At 37.0% G+C, this 20,146-nt stretch overlaps 1 protein-coding gene across 1 annotated transcript in view; it reads right to left on the bottom strand.

Moving 5' to 3' along the window:
- Positions 1–5,743: 5,743 nt before the first annotated feature.
- Positions 5,744–20,146, bottom strand: part of LOC122334898 (kinesin-like protein KIF6) — a gene marked incomplete at its 5' end in the record, with an annotated part of 104,202 nt that continues 89,799 nt past the window's right edge. The window contains 1 exon segment of the mRNA XM_043232782.1: positions 5,744–6,486.

The raw sequence follows: 20,146 nt of genomic DNA, 5'->3' as shown, positions 1-20,146 counted from the left end.
ATTTCAGATGTCTATACAAATTTTTTTATTTTTAAATGATGTCTAAAACAGTACATTAAAGCAACGTTATTATTGTACATGTTATCGAATACATATGGTCTTATAATAAACTTGTGATCTGTACCGCAATGATTGTATGAATAAAGGAAGTAAAGAAAGGCCATTTTATGCCTGTTCAATCTGATGAAAGAAAGTGCTGCTCCCTTTATGCAAATTACTACTCAGAACCTCATTGCTTAAACAAATCTATTCATAGTGATGCAAAATAGTGCATCATAAAACAAAATGACCAGATCTCAGTCTTAAGATTTTTAAGCTGAGAAATGTCAATTTATAAAATATTAATATTTATTTACCGTTTAATTAGTTATATATTACATAAAAATTTGTTATATAGTACATAAAAGTAATCCCTTTGTGTTCTTCAAAAGAGGTGCTTGGCAGAAAATACCATTTTAGGCAGACAAGACAAGTTTATTTATAAAACACATTTCATACACAATGGTAAATTAAAGTGCTTTACTTAAAATATTGTAAAATAATCATAAGAGTGAGTTTGCAGTGAGAACTGAAACCATTCATTTGCAATCAAGTTAAAGATAATTTGTGATTTATAGGCCAACTGATTTCTTCTGGAAGCTGGTTCTAACTGCGGCCAGACAAAACCAGCACTTAATTTTCAGTTCAATTTCAAATGCAGCTATGTCAGTCTATCTTTATATTAAAGCAGCCTAACAATCATTTAATGGATTTGATTAACAGATACTTAGTGTGCAATCTGTATGCCAGGTTAAAGAGATGTTTAATCTAGATTTAAACTGACTGTATGCCTACCAAACATCATTAGGTAGACTGTTGGAGAGTTTGGGTGCTAAATAGGAAAGAGGATCTGCCACCTGTAGCCAATTTTAATATTCTAGGTATTATCAAATGGTCAGAGTTTTAAGAATGGCATGGAGCAGGCATGGAGGATTATAATGTTATAAGAGCTCGCTCAAGAACTGGGGAGCTAAGCCATTCAGTCTTTAACATGATTTTAAAATCTATGGGGGCCAGTGCTGTCAGACGTGTGATAAGCAGGAGAGCACACAACGAGTATAAATGAAAATAAAGAGTTTTAATCTACTCAGATGACGAAATAAACAATATAAATACAGGCAGGCAGGCAGATAGGACAAAAATCACACTCACATAAAGACGAGATCGGACCAACGGAACTGAAAACACAGGACTAAATACACAACGTAACTGACTAAATTAACGAGACACTGGCTGAAAAGGCTGAAAGACAATTAACTAGAACTGAAAGTAGGGCACACTAAGCACGTGGCACGAGACAAGAACAATAATAACACAGAGTCCAGAGACGTGACAAGTGCAGTGTTGACAGAACTGGGCTAATATAGTCATATTTCCTGGTTCTAGTAAGGACTCTAGCAGCTGCATTTTGGACCAGCTGTAGTTTGTTTAACAAGTGTGCAGAACAATCACCCAATAAAGATTGCAATAGTCTAACCTAAAGGTCATAGACACATTATTGAACATTGCTGCATTTGACTTTGAGAACATAAGTAGCAATATAGATATGTTTTCAAGATGGTAAAACATTTTACAGATGCTCAGAAACGTGGCTTTGAAAGGAAAGATTGCTATTAAACAACACACCTATGAAGAATAATTAAAAGAGCAGCCATTAACTGTTAGACACTGTTCTAGATTATTACATGTGGGGTTTTTAGGTCCGATGATTACCACCTCTGTTTTTTTTTTTGTTTTTTTTTTTTTTATTTAGCAGTAAGAAATTACTGCCCCCGTCATCCAGGTTTTTTATCAACTATACATTGTTAATTCTCAATTTGGTGTGTTTCACCAGGCCATGAATAAATGTGGAGCTAAGTATTAACCAATACCAATTGGAGCTACTAAAATATGAATAATTATGATACGCTTTCAGTGCAAAAGAAATGTATTATAATAAATTTACTCCAGACACAAGCAGCACAATGCAACAGAAGACAGTAGAACCCAATAATCATATCTCATTTAGCAGATGCTTTCATTAAAAGCTACACGTAGGAAAGTATTTATTTATTTATTTTTAATTGAGCAGAATAAATAAGCTTTCCATTAATGTAAGATTTGTTAGGATATGACAATATCTGCAAATCTGGAATCTGAGTTTTCAAAAAAATCCAAATATAGAGAAAATCCCCTTTGTTCTTAGTAATGCATATTACTAACCAAAAATTTTTTTTAACAGCTTATATTTACAGTAGGACATTTGCTTAATGAATCTTAATCAAAGTGATTTTTACTTAATATCCTAATGATTTTTGGCATAAAAGAAAAATCTATAATTTTGACCCATGCAATGTATTTTTGGCTATTGCTGGTTTAATTGGTTTTGTGGTCCAGGGTCACGTACACACTGAATCTGACAAGACTATCATATTTTACTGTTGATGTTTTACTGGAATAATGTTCTTTTTCTGAAATGTAATGGGAGCCTTCCAAAAAGTTAAATTTTTGTCTCATCAGCCCACAAAATATTTTCTTTAAAATAAAGTCTTAGATTTTTTTCTGGCAAAATGGAGATGAGCCTTTTTGTTTTTTTCTTTGCTCAGCAGCATTTTTTTTCACAATTACTTTTTCACACAGGGTTATCTTTTGATTAGTTTGATGATCTGAAACATTAAAGTGTGACAAATATGGAAAACAATTCCCAGCACCACTAATGCTTTAAGTCAAACAAATAAATTATTTTAGTGGTGAAATGGCTATTCAAAATAATTAACAGGGTATTGTTTCCTATTCCTGGGACTTTTCCAAACTCCTGAAAAACTGCGGTTGTTAAGCCCTCCTGAAAAGAGAAATCTTGATAACAGTATATTGAGTAACTATAGACCGATATCAAATCTTCCGGTCATAGGCAAGATCATTGAAAAGGTAGTTCTGAATCAGCTGAACAGCTACTTGAACTCAAATGGTTATCTGGATCATTTTCAATCTGGTTTCAGACCGCACCACAGCACAGAGACAGCGTTAGTTAAGATAATAAATGATATTCGCCTAAACTCTGATTCTGGTAAAATATCAGTGCTGGTACTACTAGATCTTAGTGCTGCGTTTGACACTGTCGATCATAACATTCTTCTAGACCAGGGGTCGGCAACCTTTTTTATCAAAAGAGCCACTTTGTGTGAGCCACTCCCCCCCCGGAGCCGCAAAAAATTACAGAGTTTATAAACTTCTAAAAGACGGCTGCTGACATTGATGTGACATATATTTTCAGTGACAAACTATAAAAAAACTTTATTAGATGGTATCAACTAAAACCCTGAGGAATTGTGCAACAAAATGAACACATAATGACGATAATAAAAGAAAAAAAGAAAAAAAAAACATTCCATGTTTTTTTGTCACTGCCATCAGGAGCCACTACAAGGAGGCTGAAGAGCCGCAGGTTGCCTACCCCTGTTCTAGACAGACTGGAAAACTGGGTCGGGCTTTCTGGAATGGCTCTAAACTGGTTCAGGTCATATTTAGAGGGCAGGGGTTATTATGTGAGTATAGGAGAGCATAAGTCTAAGTGGACGTCCATGACATGCGGGGTCCCACAAGGCTCAATTCTTGCGCCGCTCTTGTTTAGCCTGTATATGCTCCCACTAAGTCAAATAATGAGAAAGAATCAAATTGCCTATCACAGCTATGCTGACGACACACAGATTTACCTAGCCTTATCACCAAATGACTACAGCCCCATTGACTCACTCTGCCAATGCATTGATGAAATCAACAGTTGGATGTGCCAAAATTTTCTTCAGTTAAACAAGGAGAAAACTGAGGTCATTGCGTTTGGAAATAAAGATGAAGTTCACAAGGTGAATGCATACCTTGACTCAAGGGGTCAAACAACCAAAAGGCAAGTCAAGAATCTTGGTGTGATTCTAGAGACCGATCTTAGTTTCAGCTGTCATGTCAAAGCAATAACTAAATCAGCGTACTACCACCTAAAAAATATTGCAAGAATCAGATGCTTTGTGCCCAGGCAAGACTGGCCTTCCCAAAAAGACCATCAGACAGCTGCAGCTCATCCAGAACGCTGCTGCCAGGATCCTGACTCGAACCAGAAAATCAGAGCACATCACACCAGTCCTCAGGTCCTTACATTGGCTTCCAGTGACATTTAGAATTGATTTTAAAGCACTTTTACTCATCTATAAATCACTCAATGGACTAGGACCTAAATACATCGCAGATATGATCACTATTTATACACCTAACAGACCACTCAGATCACTAGGATCAAGTCAGTTAGAAATACCAAAGGTTCACACCAAACAAGGAGAATCTGCTTTTAGTTATTATGCTGCTCGCATCTGGAACCAGCTTCCTGAAGAGATCAGATGTGCTGAAACATTAGTCACTTTTAAATCCAGACTCAAAACTCATCTGTTTAGTTGTGCATTTACAGAATGAGCACTGTGCTGCGTCCGAACTGTGCTACTTTGCTTCCTTTATTTTTAACTGTTTTAAATCAATCTCTTTTTGCTTTAAATTCAATTTATCTTAAATCAGTGTTTTTATTTTATTTTAATTTCTTTTATTGTTATTTAAATCTTGTAATTATTTTATTTCTCTTTTGTAAAGCACTTTGAATTACCATTGTGTATGAAATGTGCTATATAAATAAACTTGCCTTGCCTTGCCTTGCCTATTATTTGTTATTAGGTATGTTATGTCTACCATATTACCATGTTACTGTATTTTGTTTGTTTATTATAGTTATTTTTATTATCAGTTTTAATTGCTTTTATTATTGAATTTATTATGTGGAAATTTTTGGTGGACACAATGAAAGTTGTATATATTAAATTAAATTAAATTAAATTAAGTTCATACAAAGCCCAAACAAGTTGTCATGAACCACGCCTCTATGGCTCTCTCCAACGGCCACCGGAGGGAACTCTCCCCTGAGTACTAGCCATCCCGAACTGCATTTCCCATCATGTCCTCTATCTAGGTCTGATTACCTGCCCAGGTGTAACTTTATTCCTCTATATAAACTGTAAAAGAGAGCCACAGAGATGCGGTTCATGACAGAGCCCTACATGGACACTCATGCGGATCAGGAGAGATCTGCTTCATCACCCAAGAAATCATGCTTTTAGCCAGTACTTTGCTTAAAGAAACTATCTCTATCTCCCCTGGTTTGAACAGCATAATCTCACCATCTCCTGGTCTCATAAAGAACTCAGACAATGGGGAAACAAATGTCTTCACCACTGCCTAATCTCTTTGCGTCAAGAATCACCTGTGATCAAACAATTCAGTCAATGAGATTTCCCTGTAATACCAGTCAAATATTAAGATCTGATGGCAGCTTTCAGAGAGAAGGAGGACATGCAATTACCACCACACCGACCCTATGATTGAGCCATTGATTTCATTCCAGGCGCACCAACATTGATTAAAGTTTCAAATATAGTATTAAAATATATAGCGGTTGGTAAAATACCAGTGTTTGCAAGCCCTGTAATAACCATATCTGGGGTAGAGGATGCTATGGCAGCAATACGTAAACATCGACAACTCATGAAAATCTGTTGTCGTGAGTGCTTTTGGGTTTCAATCCCTGTTTGTGCCATCGATTCACAGGACTCACAACTGCTGTTTTGAAAGTCCAACAAGTAACTTTTTTTTTTTAAAGAAACACAATCCTTTGTAGAAGTTTATGGCAATTCATGCAGCAAGTAGATTTTTTCCATCAAAGAGTCTTTTTTTATAATATTATTCCAGTCCCAAAAAGATTTTAGTTTCTGTGCTTCTGAAAAAAAAGTGTTTTTTGAGCACTGTGATGATTTGCTGAAGTTACAAAACACAAAAAGTACATAAACACGGAGCAAAGCATGAAGCAATAAGCAAAGTAGCCAGAAACAATTTACCATTGATTGAAAAGAGAATCTTTTTACATCTCAAAAATGACAGTAATGTAATTTAATAAAACATTTGTAAACAATAAAAATATTTGACAGTTTTATAAGACCATAAAACATAAAATCATAAAACAATGACAATATTTTACAGCAGAACTTATATATAACACTTTACAATAACTTGAAAACACTTTTGCTCAGATGAAATAGATCCCTTTACCAACAATACATATGGTTGCTATCTAACTACAACATCTTTAAATTAAACTCCTCATTCTAGTATGTTCTCCACTGAAAGGCAACATATTAATAACCAGCCAGGTTGTAAACTGTGATATGTAATATAGAATGATGCTGTTATAATTGTTAGAGTGCCCAGCTTCTTCTGAACCAGACATTTTTGTCTAGTTCAAAATCAGGGTTTTGACATACTTAGGAGTCATTAAGGTGCCCTTTGGTGATTGACCTGGTCCACAGTTTTGCAGTTATGTGTGAGTTCATTTTTTGTCCTCCTCTGTTCTTAATTAGAAATGTTCTTATTTTGCCGCTCCTTAAAAAAGAAACACAAAGTATCATTAACAAGTAACATACTTAATCACGTAGTGTATAAATTCTCATTTTTTTCTGAATGTGTAATAGCCCCTACCCCTTAATGATGCAATTTAAGCTTTCTCAGTTGAGGAGTGCATGAAGTTTTTAACATTCCACACTTTATTTTTTTAGTAATTTAAGTGCATCGTCTGGATATTTAACGTGTATTAATTTTTTTTTGAAATTGTTATTGTGAACACACCACTTGCACTATTCATACTAACAGAATAGTGAATGATTTTGGACTTTTGTTTATGCTTAAAAAGTAAAGTAGTATAGTTAGTAAAGTTAACAATTACAAAGAAGTGAAGAATCACATTCACCCTCCCCTTTTTAACGTTCCTTTGTTACTTTAAATTTGATTCTGTGGTGGAAGTAGTTACACACAAAATAGGGCTTTTAAAGACATTCAGTTATTTTTTTTTTTTACTTGTGACATCACACTGTTGTATAAATGCAATACTACACTCGTAAATATGAGATATGGATTGGCTGCATATTGGCATGACTGTGATTTGGTCATAAACAGGAAGCCACACAAATTGCTTCAGCCACGGATATACAGTGTTGCTTGTAAATTTGTGGACCCTTTACAATTTTCTACAGTTCTGCATAAATATGACCCAAAACATTATCAGATGTTCGGCACAAGTAGACAAAGAGAACCAATCAAACTAGACAAAAAAACTTTTGTCATTTATTTACTGAGAAAAATAATCCATTGTTTTATATCTGTGTATTGCAAAAGTATATGAATCTCTAGTATTGGCTAGTAGTTTTAGAGTTAATCTGTTCAAGATGTTGTTTGCAATATTGAGATCAGGTGTCATTGTGTCATGGATGGTCCAGGATCAATCACCACCCAATCCCAGCGATCACTCTCACCTGAGTATTAATTTGAGCATCTGCACCCCATTCAGGACCCATCATCTCACTCAGCATAAAGCACATGCCACAGCTCTTCAGTTTGTCGGTGCTTGTTTATACAAAGTGCTGCCTGATCACATCCTTGAAGGCTTAAACTTTGCTGACTTTGATCTGACTCCTGTTTTCTGTTCCCATACCAATGAGTCCAATGGGCAGGTCCGTGAATCGAGAGTCAAACAAACAGGCAGAGATCATACTGGTGGCAACAGTCAAGATATAACAGAGAACGCTTGGTTAGGCAGGTCACCATGCAATACCTCACAATGGGTCTGAGAAGGGCTTCTGGTTATAAAGTACCACACAGGAAATGACTGTAGAAGAAAGCAGAGGGAATGGAGTACTGCTAGTATTCCGGTGTGGGCTCCTCTGCTGGCTAGGCATTACATATGTGCTTCCCTTTGCCCATGCTCCTGTTTCTCCGGTCTCTGATTTCTCCAACAATTCTGTGTTTCTGCATTCTAGTTTTGTTTATTCTGAAATACTGTGTCTAATTCATCATCCTGCTTGTGCAACTCTCATTCCCTGAAAGAGGAAAGGAGATGTTACATTCCTCTTGCCACAACCTTCAGTTGCGCTGAATGGTCCTGAATGAGTGGACGTTTTGGTCATATTTGAATGCAATGCTACTGGTCTTATTGGATTCAATAATCTATGCTAAGCTATGCTAAAAATTATCAGACATAGAGATTGGCTGAATGGATTCAAAGGCTGTGAGGCTGTACCTCACAGCTTCTAGTGATTGTTGTATATTTGGTTAACAGTTTAGAATACTGTTTGAGAACACTTACTGCAAAACTAATAGGATCTACTGAAGAACTAACAGGCAATTATTCATTAACACCTAACTTACTACTTACTGTTACCTAATCAGTATTTTATACAATTTTATGACTGTGTTATATAATCAGCTAATCAATAACTAATGTATTCTGTACTCTATAATGTATTCTACCTCCTGGAGAACTAATATTAATTATCTATAAGTTAAGGTAAATAACTTTAAAATAATAGTCATAATAATAATAAGGTCAGGTTGAGGCCCACAAATCAATCACTTGGGTAAAAGGACAAATACAAAGTACTACTACATGTAGCAACTGTTTTAAAGTCCATGTAATGTATTGTCATTTTGACAGTGTGTCTTTAAGAAACTTTCTGGACTCGCATTTGTTTTGCATAAGCTCCGCCTCACTCTTGTACACGAGAACACATATTGAAGTAAAGTCGCTTGGAACACTTGAGAGCACTGTGTTGGTATCGTGCATTATTTTACATGGTGTCAGAAGTCTGTAAAACACGAAAAAGGTAGAATGGCATCCTCGCAGTTCGAGCATCCAAGAATCGACTGGGACGCCCGGATTTATATCAGGAATTCGAAAGATTTCGAGTCACGCCACGCTTGTCTTCGAAGGCCCACTATCAGAGCTGACCGCAGCAGCAGCGTGCAGGCTGGCTAGGCACGTGGATTGGCGAACAAGGTCGAGAGATTTATAAGACATTTAACTGGGCGGAAGGTGAGAAGGATGATCCATTTAAAGTGTTGGACAAATTCGCAAGCTATATAAGGCCGCGAAAGAATAAGAGGATAGCCAGACATCGTTTTAAGCAAAGAAAACAAGCGATTGCTGAAAGTTTTGATAACTTTGTGAAGGATTTAAGACTTATACTAATGGATTGTGAGTATGCTGATCCAGATGACATGTTGATCGATGCAATAATCGCGGGTGTCAGAGAGAAGCGCGTTCAAGAACGACTGTTAGACAGAGGAGAAGATTTAACGCTGGCAAAAGCGCTGGAAACCGCTCAGCAATTTGAACTTTCCCAAAAGCAGATTCAAATCGTCAGGGAAGAGGAGTCTCAAGTGCGAGCAGTACAAGTGAAAACAAAATACCAAGTGGCAAACAAAAAAGCCTATCAGAAATATCAACTTAAATATCCTCAGAAAGAAATGCATGTGAACCGGCCCAAAAAGTGCTCAACCTGTGGTAAAGACCCTCAGCACAAGTGGAATCAAGGAAAATGCCCAGCAAAAGGCTCTGTCTGTTCCTACTGTCATAAGCCAAACCATTGGGTGGCAGTATGTCGCAAAAGATCTGTCAACACTGTAAGCGTTGAGATGGATTCGGAAGAATTAGAATCTAAAGAAGAGGAAATTCTCCACATTAATTTGACACAGACAAATAATGTGAGTAGCGACAAATGGACAGCAGACATTGATATTTTGTCACAGAAAGTGCCATTCAGAATTGATACTGGTGCAAAGTGTAATACGTTGACTTTGAGTAGTTATCAGACACTTATGCACACTGGTGAGCTTAAACGTTCACATCGAGTACTGCAATCATACTCAAACCACAAGCTAAAACCAGTAGCAGCAGTGGATCTAAGGATTGAACACAAAAGTGCTACTGTGAATGCAGAGTTTGAAATTGTGGATATCTCTCAAGAAAATGTGCTAAGTGGTGAAACAGCTGAAGCACTAGGCTTGGTTGCTAGGCTTGATGCATTGCAGCCATCAGATGAAAAGAATAAATAAAAATGCTCTAGTAATGCAAGGAGACACAAAATATACCACCTGGGTTAGACGATTATCCAGAGTTGGCTCATACAACAGGAACTTTGCCGGGCAAATACACCATCAAAATTGACCCAAATGCAAAAGGCGTTGTTCATCCAGTCAGAAGGCAACCAGCGGCACTCCGAAAGAAAATAATTGAGAAACTACAAGAAATGGTCACAGATGGATTCATCACCAAAGTCGACCAACCAACCGAATGGGTCAGCTCAATGGTAACAGCCGTTCGAAATGGCAAGATCAGAATTTGCATCGATCCGAATGATTTAAATAAGGCCATAAAGCGTGAGCACTACCCGATGCGCACCATTGAGGAAGTAGTTTCAGCAATCCCGGCGCCAAAGTTTTTTCAGTCCTGGATGCAAAATCTGGGTTCTTGCAAATAGAACTGGATGAAGCATCATCTTTGTTGACAACTTTCAACACACCTATTGGGAGGTTTAGGTGGCTGAGGCTTCCTTTTTGGCTTGAAATGCTCACCAGAAATTTTTCAAAGAATAATGGATGAAATGCTTGAGGAATCAGTGGCGCAATAAGCATTATGGATGATATACTGATTGCAGCTCCCACCAAACGGAGCATGATGCGATTCTCCATAAAGTAATTCAGAGAGCACAAGTTACAATTTGAGCCTCAACTTCGATAAATGCCACATCAAGCAATCTTCTGTGCCATATGTAGGACACCTAATAACAGCCGAGGGCCTAAAGGCTGACCCAGCTAAAATAGAAGCTGTTAAGTCAATGCCAGCGCCAACAAACAAGGATGGTGTCCGTCGCTTTCTAGGCTTTGTTACCTACTTGTCGAAGTTTCTGCCAAACCTCAGCGAGGTGGATGCTCCACTGCGGCAGCTTCTAAAGACTGATGTTGAATTTGCATGGCAGCCAGCACAGCAACAAGCATTTGACAAACTAAAAGATTTATGCACACAGTCACCAGTACTTAAATTCTTCGATCCTTCCAAACCTGTTGAAATTTACTGTGATGCCAGCAGCAGCGGCTTGGGTGCTGTTCTGCTGCAGGACGACCATCCAGTCGCCTTCTCGTCTCGATCACTAACAGACACCGAAACTCGCTACGCGCAAATAGAGAAGGAGATGCTCTCCATTGTCCACTCCTGTACCAAGTTTTACAATTACATCTTTGGAAACCATGTCACAGTGTACAATGACCACAAACCTCTGGAAGACATTTTTAAGAAGCCACTCCTCTCTACCCCCATGCGCATACAAAGAATGCGTCTTAGGCTCCAGTGGTATGACCTGACAGTCCATTACAGGCGAGGGAAAGACATGGAGCTACCGGACACATTGTCTAGAGCACAACTACCTGAGAAAAAGACAGAAATTGAAGGCTTGGAATGTATCTCAATGCTCAGTTTTGTCTCGGTTAGTGAGAAGAAGTACTCTGAGCTCCAGGAGTGTACAAAAAAAGAGTTCAGCGCTCTCCAACAAATGATACAGCAAGGGTGGCCAAACCACAGACGCGACACGCCCACAGTAGTCCAACCGTATTGGGATTCTGAAGTCAGCTTGCTATAGTTGACGGCATAATCTACAAAGGCCTGCGTGATAGTAATACCTCCATCCATGCAAGATAATATGCTGAAAATTGTACATCAGTCTCACTTAGGAATAGTGAAAAGCAAACAGAGAGCTCGTGAGGTCTTATACTGGCCAGGCATGAGTGCTAAAATAGAGGAAATGATAAAGAACTGCAGTAAGTGTGCTGAATTCCAGAACCGGCTACCCAGAGAACCGCTCAAGCCCACAGAAACTCCAGGACTTCCATTTGAAGAGGTAGCCTCAGATCTGTTTGAGTTTGAAGGTAATCATTATGTTTTAGTGGTGGATTACTTTTCAAAATTCATTGAAGTGGATAGGCTGAAAGGTCTGTATAGCAGTGCTGTTGTTGAAGCTCTTAAGGCTCAATTTAGCAGACATGGAATCCCAACCATTCTTCGAACGGACAATGGTCCCCAGTACTCTGCAGAAGAATTTAAGGATTTCTGCCAAAGCTATGGAGTCACGCATAAGACGTCATCACCTCACACACCACATTCAAATGGTGAAGCAGAGCGAGCAGTTCAGACTGTTAAGAGACTATGGAGCAAGGCATTAGACAAACATCTTGCTCTTTTGGACTACAGGTCAACGCCAATAGAGTCAGTAGGCCTATCACCAGCACAGCTACTAATGGGCAGACGCCCCGTAACAACCTGCCTGCTGCTCGGCAGTTGCTCACACCTACTGTCTATGACCCTTTCAAAGTGAAATGTCGTCTGGATGAAAGCAAAAGCATCCAAAAGTACTATTACGACCGCAAAGGGCAAGTGGTCCCCGGACTCCTCTGGCGCCCCGGAGAGGAAGTAAGGATGCAACCATATCCTGGACATTTCAAGTGGTCTCCTGGTGTCATAGTGAGACCACATTGTGCTCCCAAGATCCTATGTTGTAGACTGTGGAAGTAAGGAGTACCGTCGCAACATTCAGCATCTTCGTAAAAGTACAGCAAAAGCAAATGAGGCCCGTCATAGGCCTGACAACGAACTTTGGACTGAAATGCCAGAGGCATTTAGTGATGAAGGGCACAAACCTGCAGCTCACACTATTTTGCCTCAATCAACGCATGAGTAGCCTTTTCTCTGGCAAGCAATCACTGCCAGCAGGACAGTATGTCACTAGGCGGGGCAGAGTAGTGAAACCTCCAAATAGGCTCTGTCTGTAGTCAGGGAAAGGTGTGGTAAAGACACCTTGTGGAAGTGATGTGCTAGTAACCTCTCCTGCCTAGATAGATGTAATGATGCTGGAATGTTCATTGTTAGTGTTAAATGCATCATTGACTGAAGTTTACACAGAATGTGTGCTAATTCCTTTATTTATGTTTTTGTAGTTTGAAAGGAAATTAGCAGTCAAGAATTTAACATTCATAATAGTTATATGGATGTATATATACATATACAATTGTTTTGTTTGAGTTTGAATGTTTTCTGCTGAGGAAGGGAGATGTAATGTATTGTCATTTTGACAGTGTGTCTTTAAGAAACTTTCTGGACTCATGCATTTGTTTTGCATAAGCTCGCCTCACTCTTGTACACGAGAACACATATTGAAGTAAAGTCGCTTGGAACACCTGAGAGCACTGTGTCGGTATCGTGCATTATTTTACAGTCCACTACTATTATTATTAGCCTATAATAGATATGAAATATGCATTTTTGCTGCATACCCAAAAAGACTCATTACTATAATTACTAATAACGAGGCGTGAGAACCAGAAGGGTGTAAGTGACATTTTGTGTCAAATGGATATATATCCATGAGTGTACCATGCCTTATGACCATGACCTTATTCTACATTCTAATCCTACCCAGTACCTATTTTAAAGTGTTAACACAAATATTTACTATAAACAACTTTAAATCAAAGTCAGATCATCTTATAATACTTTTTTGTTTTGGCCTCTTGAAAAGTTTTGCCTTTCTGGTTCTGACTAATGTTTTTGCCCAGTATGATAAATAATTGCTTTGTGTTCATGTTCTGTAGGAAATCTGCCTAGGAAAAGAGCCACAACTCCACTGTCTTGCCATAACTACGCTGATGGGCCAGGATGCGGGCTGTTTATCCTTCAAATCTGCCGACCAGAGGAAGAAGCGACGGAGAAGCTGCGAGAAGAAGCAGCCGCCGCGCGCCCTGGACCAGAGGGGAGCGCCTGCGGCCCTCCGGACTCCGCCCTTTACCTGGACCCTTACCCGGAACACTATCCGACCTGCACTTCCCCTACAGCACAACGAGGACACCAGTTCCCCGTTTATTTGGACACTTTTCCCCTGGACACTATATTTTGTACCTTTTTGTTAATAAAAAGCCTCTCCGAGGCCTGACATAACGCCCACTGTTTCTGTCACACTTTCTAATTTTTTCACATTAAAATAGGCCTACTGTTTCAGGTTCAAAATAGGACCTGCAGAAATATTTTATAATTATTCATTATTTATTAATGGGTTCCTTATATTTTCACTTTAGAATACTAGCTCGGGTTCTAAGAAATTCAGGTGGATTTATTTAATAATTCTTTATTAATTACCAAAGCTTTCACTATCTTTGAACATTGGAATAGGCTAACTGTTTCAGGTTTGAAATTAGTGCTACAGAATTATTTGATATTATTGAATTACTAATGGATTCCTTATTTTCACTTTAAAATACTGTTTCAGTTTCTAAGTAATTCCTGTGGAATTATCTGATTATTCTTAATTTATTAATTTTGAATTAATTTCTAAAGTTTGAATCTGTTTTACTTTTCCTCAGTCCTTGCCTTACATATGTATATTTAATTATTTGTATAGGCTGAGGAGGCACGCATACAGTAATGTATATAAAATATTTATTAATATTTTGTTTTGGATTTTCATACTACTACTACTACTACTACTACTACTAATAATAATAATAATAACAACATTTATATGAAAGGGTTATAATTCAATGTCTACATTAGTTATTGATTAGCTAACTGTTACCTAACACAATCATAAAATTGTAGTATATATTGATTGTTTAACACATTCCTTGGTAATTAATAGTGAGTTAAGTGTAAATAATTATCCTTCAGTTCTTCAATAATTCCTTATTAGTTATGCAGTAAAACACAGTAGTTTAAAGTCTTACCTATATTTGTTTTTTTTCCTTTTCTGTTGTCATCAAAACAGTATTTCATGTGCTTTGTTTATTTGCCTTTGCCATCCAAAATGGATCAAAATTTATCTATTTCAAAACGTTGTTTCAACATTAATAGGTTTATCATTATAAATACAGTGTTAAATGTTTTGTTCTTGAGCATATCTATAGTGTTTAATAATTGTATTTTCATACTTTATTAACAATTAATTTATTAAAAATACATTATTTACAAACCAGTTATTTAGGAGTTGTTAGTGGTTCATAAGGTCATTTAGAAAATTATTTAGACAAATTGTAATAGTTGCTCAGAGTGTTAATATATACTTTTTTAACACATATTCCTGCTGTAATTAATTTATTAAGTCAGGTAGTTAGAGCCAGAAGCCAGAAGGCGAGCATCAACTCGTCAGACTTGACACTAAAGCCTTTTCTCTTGTCCCTCAGACAGCAGTGTGTGACCGATCGGCCCACTCTCACGGAGCACCACACGGACCCACTGCACCACAGAGGTTGAACAAGGAAGAGAGCCCCATTTAGATTCATCCACTCTGTTGACTTTCACTTTTTGTAATAAAACCACCCTCCGATGTTTTATTTTGAGCTCTCCTTGCTGTGTGATTCTTCACCCCGTGGCCCTATACTTATAAATCAAGAACAAGGCATTTATATGCGTGTATTTATAAACTGCTTACTTATGCCAATTAATGTTGGAACAATGCTTTATAAAGGATAAACTGGCTATTTACTAATGCTTACTTAATTATTCATAGTGTGCAGTTATTATAAAGTGTTACCAATTGAGATGTTTTTAATTTGATTGTTTTAGTGCGTGTGTGCCAGAAAAAATTTCATCACAAGTGTAATTAACTGATATTACATTTTAAATTATTTAAAAGGCATCATTTCATTTTGTTGAGATTACCAGTAAATTCTGGACTATAAAGCGCACCTGCATATAAGCGCATCCGCTCTATTTTTAAAAAATAAAAATAAAAAAATAAACAAGCCGCACCTGCATATAAGCCGCATCCGCTCTATTTAAAAAAAGTTTTGCTCTTCCCGCTGCCTCCTCCAGCGTCTCACCATAGACTCATTGACGCTAAGCTTCCGAGCAGCAGCACAGTTTTCTTCTTGTATAGCGAGATCGATGGCCTTCAACTTAAAACTTGCATCATACGAACTTCTTCGTGTGGGTTCCATGATGAAGAGGTGAGGATTTGAAAAGATAGAGTTTGACAGGATTGGTAATTTGTCGTCCTTCTATCCGCTTCTACCGACTTATATCTGCTAAAGAGGAACTAGCGTATTCTTCTTGAACTAGCGTATTCTTCTTTGCATTTATTTTGTCTTAGTTTTGATTCTAATTCCGGTTAGAGCGCCCCTAGCGGTGGAAAAAAATAGCTGCCTTAACCTTTGTATAAGCCGCATGGTTCAAAACCTATGAAAAAAGTAGGCTTATAGTCCAGAATTTACAGTAATTATATTTTTCTTTTTCCATCAGGTTGTGGCCAAATATTTCATTGGTGCTTTCTCATCATTCCAAGTTTTCAGATGCCACTCAGTTTCTCCAAGACACCAAACACTGTGTGTGTCTACTTTTAATACTAAGCTAATATGTGTAGAAGTTCAGAGTGTTTACTACAGTTAAAATGCGCTTTATAGTTATTGTGTAGTCTTTAAGTCAATTACACTAATGTTTAAAATAAATTTTGCAGTTTTGTTAAAGATTTAATGTTTGACAACTGGAGCAAAATTAGCTTTTACTGACCCTCATACAATCCCAGACATCAGACACTTCTTCAATAGAACAGTAAAGATTCTTATCTGTAACAGTGATCCTTGGCAATTCATATAAATGCAGATTGTTATTAAATAAAGGCTATAATGTGTTGCAATATGTGTGTTTTGTTGATTAGTAAAATAATATATATATTTTTTTATTTCAAATGATTTGGATGTTTAAATAAAGTTTAAATAAATTATTCTATTTCCATGTACAAACCTGTTAAATACAAAGTTTATTATTTTATAAAATGTCTTTCTATTTTAATATTTAAAATGTCTCCTTAGGTCAACGCATACGTATGTGTGTGTGTGTGTGTGTGTGTGTGTGTGTGTGTAAATAATACCTGTGTTGTTGACCAGGTTGTGTCTGGCTCTGATAAAGGCCTGTATATCAGCATCAGTCTCTTTATGTCCAGTTAAAGGAATAGAGGGAGATGAGTATTCAGCTGGGGGCAAGGCTCTATAACACAGTGAACAAACCAAGACATGATGTTTCAAGTATAGTAAGGATAGGATATATCCAATATCAGTGTTTATCAGTGATTTATCTGTGTAATTTGATAGCACTATTTTTAATTTTATTTATAGAAAATGATATATTACATTCAAATAAACTACTATTTAAAATTTCAAGTCTTCCAGAAAAAGGCTACTCTTCAACAAACATAGGGCTGTAGCCTAAAATAATTATAAATTGCAATAATTAAAATTTAAGCATTTTATTTCCTAGTTTAGGCTCAAAAATAGGCAGGCAATAGACTAATTAGGGTGAGCTATTCAGACGCCCTTCAATTTTCACTCTCTTTGTTATATTGCAGTCATTTGCTACAATCATTCAAGTTCCTTGATAATGTACACACAGCACCTAATATTGACAGAAGAACACAGAATTGTTAACATTTTTCCAGATTTATTAAAAGAAAAACTGAAATAACACACAGTCCTAAGTATTCAGACTCTTTGCTGTGACACTCATATTTAATTCAGGTGCTGTCCATGTCCATGAGATGGTTCTACATTTGAGTCCAGCTGTGTTTGATTACACTGATTGGACTTGATTAGGAAAACCACACACCTGTCTATATAAGACCTTACAGCTCACAGTGCATGTCAGAGCAAATGAGAATCAAGAGGTCAAAGGAACTGCCTGAAGAGCTCAGACACAAGGCACAGATCTGGCCAAGGTTACAAAAACATTTCTGCTGTACTTAAGGTTCCTAAGAGCACAGTGGCCTCCATAATCCTTAAATGGAAGACATTTGGGATGACCAGAGCTTGAGCTATTGGGGAGGTGGTAAAGAAAAATGCAAAAAGATCACTGTGGCTGAACTCCAGAGATGCAGTTGGGAGATGGGAGAAAGTTGTAGAAAGTCAACCATCACTGCAGTCCTTCACCAGTCGGGGCTTTATGGCCAGGCGGAAGCCTATTTTCAGTGCAAGACACATGAAAGTCCACATGGGTTTGCAAAAAGAAAACTGTGCTGTGTGTAACGATAATGAGGAAAAACAACAACTTGATTTTAGCAAATGGCTGCAATAACAAAAAGTGGAACATTTAAGGGGTCTGAATACTTTCCATACCAACTGTATGTATGTGTATGTATATGTGTGTATATATATATATATATATATATATATATATATATATATATATATATATATATATATATATATATATATATATATATATATACACACATACATACACTCATTGGAACACCTAATCCCATCCCTATCCTAAACTTACCCGCTTCTAAACAATATAAAATGCATACAAGCAAATATATGTGCAGTCACGGTATTTATTGCCAAAAACATAGTGATGAGATCAGTCACGAGACACACAAGAGTCAATTGCATTTCACAACCATGGCTAATGTAAGGTGGCATGTTTTGAATTTGACCACAGAGACTGCAGAACAGGATAAGCTTTACAGTGGATGGACACTGTGGTTGCATATTAGGGGCTTTGGATATTCCAGTGAATTTTAACCTGGAGGAATTGAGACTGTATTTTTGTGTATTTTGAAATATATTTCAATATATATTTATATTTATAGACAATTAGATGAGTTTCTGGGGCAGACCTGACCTGTTGAAAAGAGATGGTCTTCATCCCTCCTGGGGTGGTGTCACTCTTCTATCTAGAAATATGGCATATACTGTAGTCTTAGAGCTCCAACTTGACCAACTAGTGCCCAGGTCAGGAAGCAGACAGACTGGCTAAACCGACCGTCTGTTAGCTGCCTCATGTCACAGGAGGCAGTTAATTCTCAACACATAGAGACTCTTTCACCTAGATATCACACTATAGAGACTGTGTCTGTTCGCCGAATTAGAATATGCCCAAACCAAATTAAAAGCAATAATTTAATTAATGTTCAACAAATGAAAAACTACCTATAATACAAAGAAGCAAATGATAAAACTTGGCTTGCTGAATATTAGATCACTTTCCACAAAAACACTTTATACATATGATTTGATCAAAGATCAGAACCTAGTTTGCTCTGTTTGACAGAAACCTGGCTAAAACCAGATGATTTCATTACTTTAAATAAATCTACCCCCCAAAATTACTGCTATAAAAATGAGCCTTGTTTAAAAGGTAAGGGAGGGGGTGTTGATACAATTTACAACAATATTCTAAGTACTTCTCAGAGGGTAGGATTTAAGTATAACTCATTTGAAGTGTTGGTGCTGCATATAAAATCTATAGAATCATGTGCTAGTGATAAATCCCTGTCATGTTTGTAATGGCTACTGTATAAAGGGCACCAGAACACAACACAGATTTCATTAAAGAATTTGCTTATTTTCTAACTGAGTTAGTGCTGACCGCAGATATAGTCTTAATTGTTGGCGATTTTAATATCCATGTTGATAATGAAAAAGATACATTAGGTTTAACTTTTTTAGACATTCTGAACTCTGTTGGGGTTAGACAACACATGTCTGAACCTTCTCATTGTCGAAAACATACTCTAGATCTAATATTGTCACAAGGAATGGATGTTAAAATGGTTGAAGTTCTGCAGCAAAGTGATGATATTTCAGATCACTATCTAGTCTTGTGTGAACTCTGCACCTTATTACAAGTATGGTAGAACCATCACTTCCACCACAAAAGAATGCTTTCTAAGTAATCTTCCTGACCTCAATTCCTCAGCACATCCAATACGACACAAAAACTTGATGATATAACAGAAACTATGTACTCTCTTTTTTCTAGCACTTTAGATACAGTTGCTCCTTTGCACTTAAGAAAGAAGAAAGAAAACAATCTGACTCCATGGTATAATGAAAACACACGCACCTAAAGAGGAAAATGGAAAATGGAGCACAGGTGGAGAAAAACTAAATTAGAAGTATTGAATGAATTAGAAGCAGTAATGAATTTCTTTACTTCTAAGATTGATACCATCAGAAATAAAATTGTAACTATGCAGCCGTCAACTACAGTTTCACATCAGTTAGTGAGCTATAGATCCCCTGAGAAAAATTACACTCATTCTCTATTATAGGAGAGGAAGACTTGTACAAACTTGTTAAATCATCTAAACCAGCAATTATGTATGCGTGTATGTTAGACCCTATTCCATCTAAACTATTAAAAGATTTGCTTCCAGAAGTCATAGATTCTATTTTG

This window comes from Puntigrus tetrazona, unplaced genomic scaffold (assembly GCF_018831695.1).
Source record: "Puntigrus tetrazona isolate hp1 unplaced genomic scaffold, ASM1883169v1 S000000672, whole genome shotgun sequence".
NCBI classification, from domain to species: Eukaryota; Metazoa; Chordata; class Actinopteri; order Cypriniformes; family Cyprinidae; genus Puntigrus; species Puntigrus tetrazona.
This window is presented reverse-complemented; position numbering and strand designations above follow the sequence as displayed.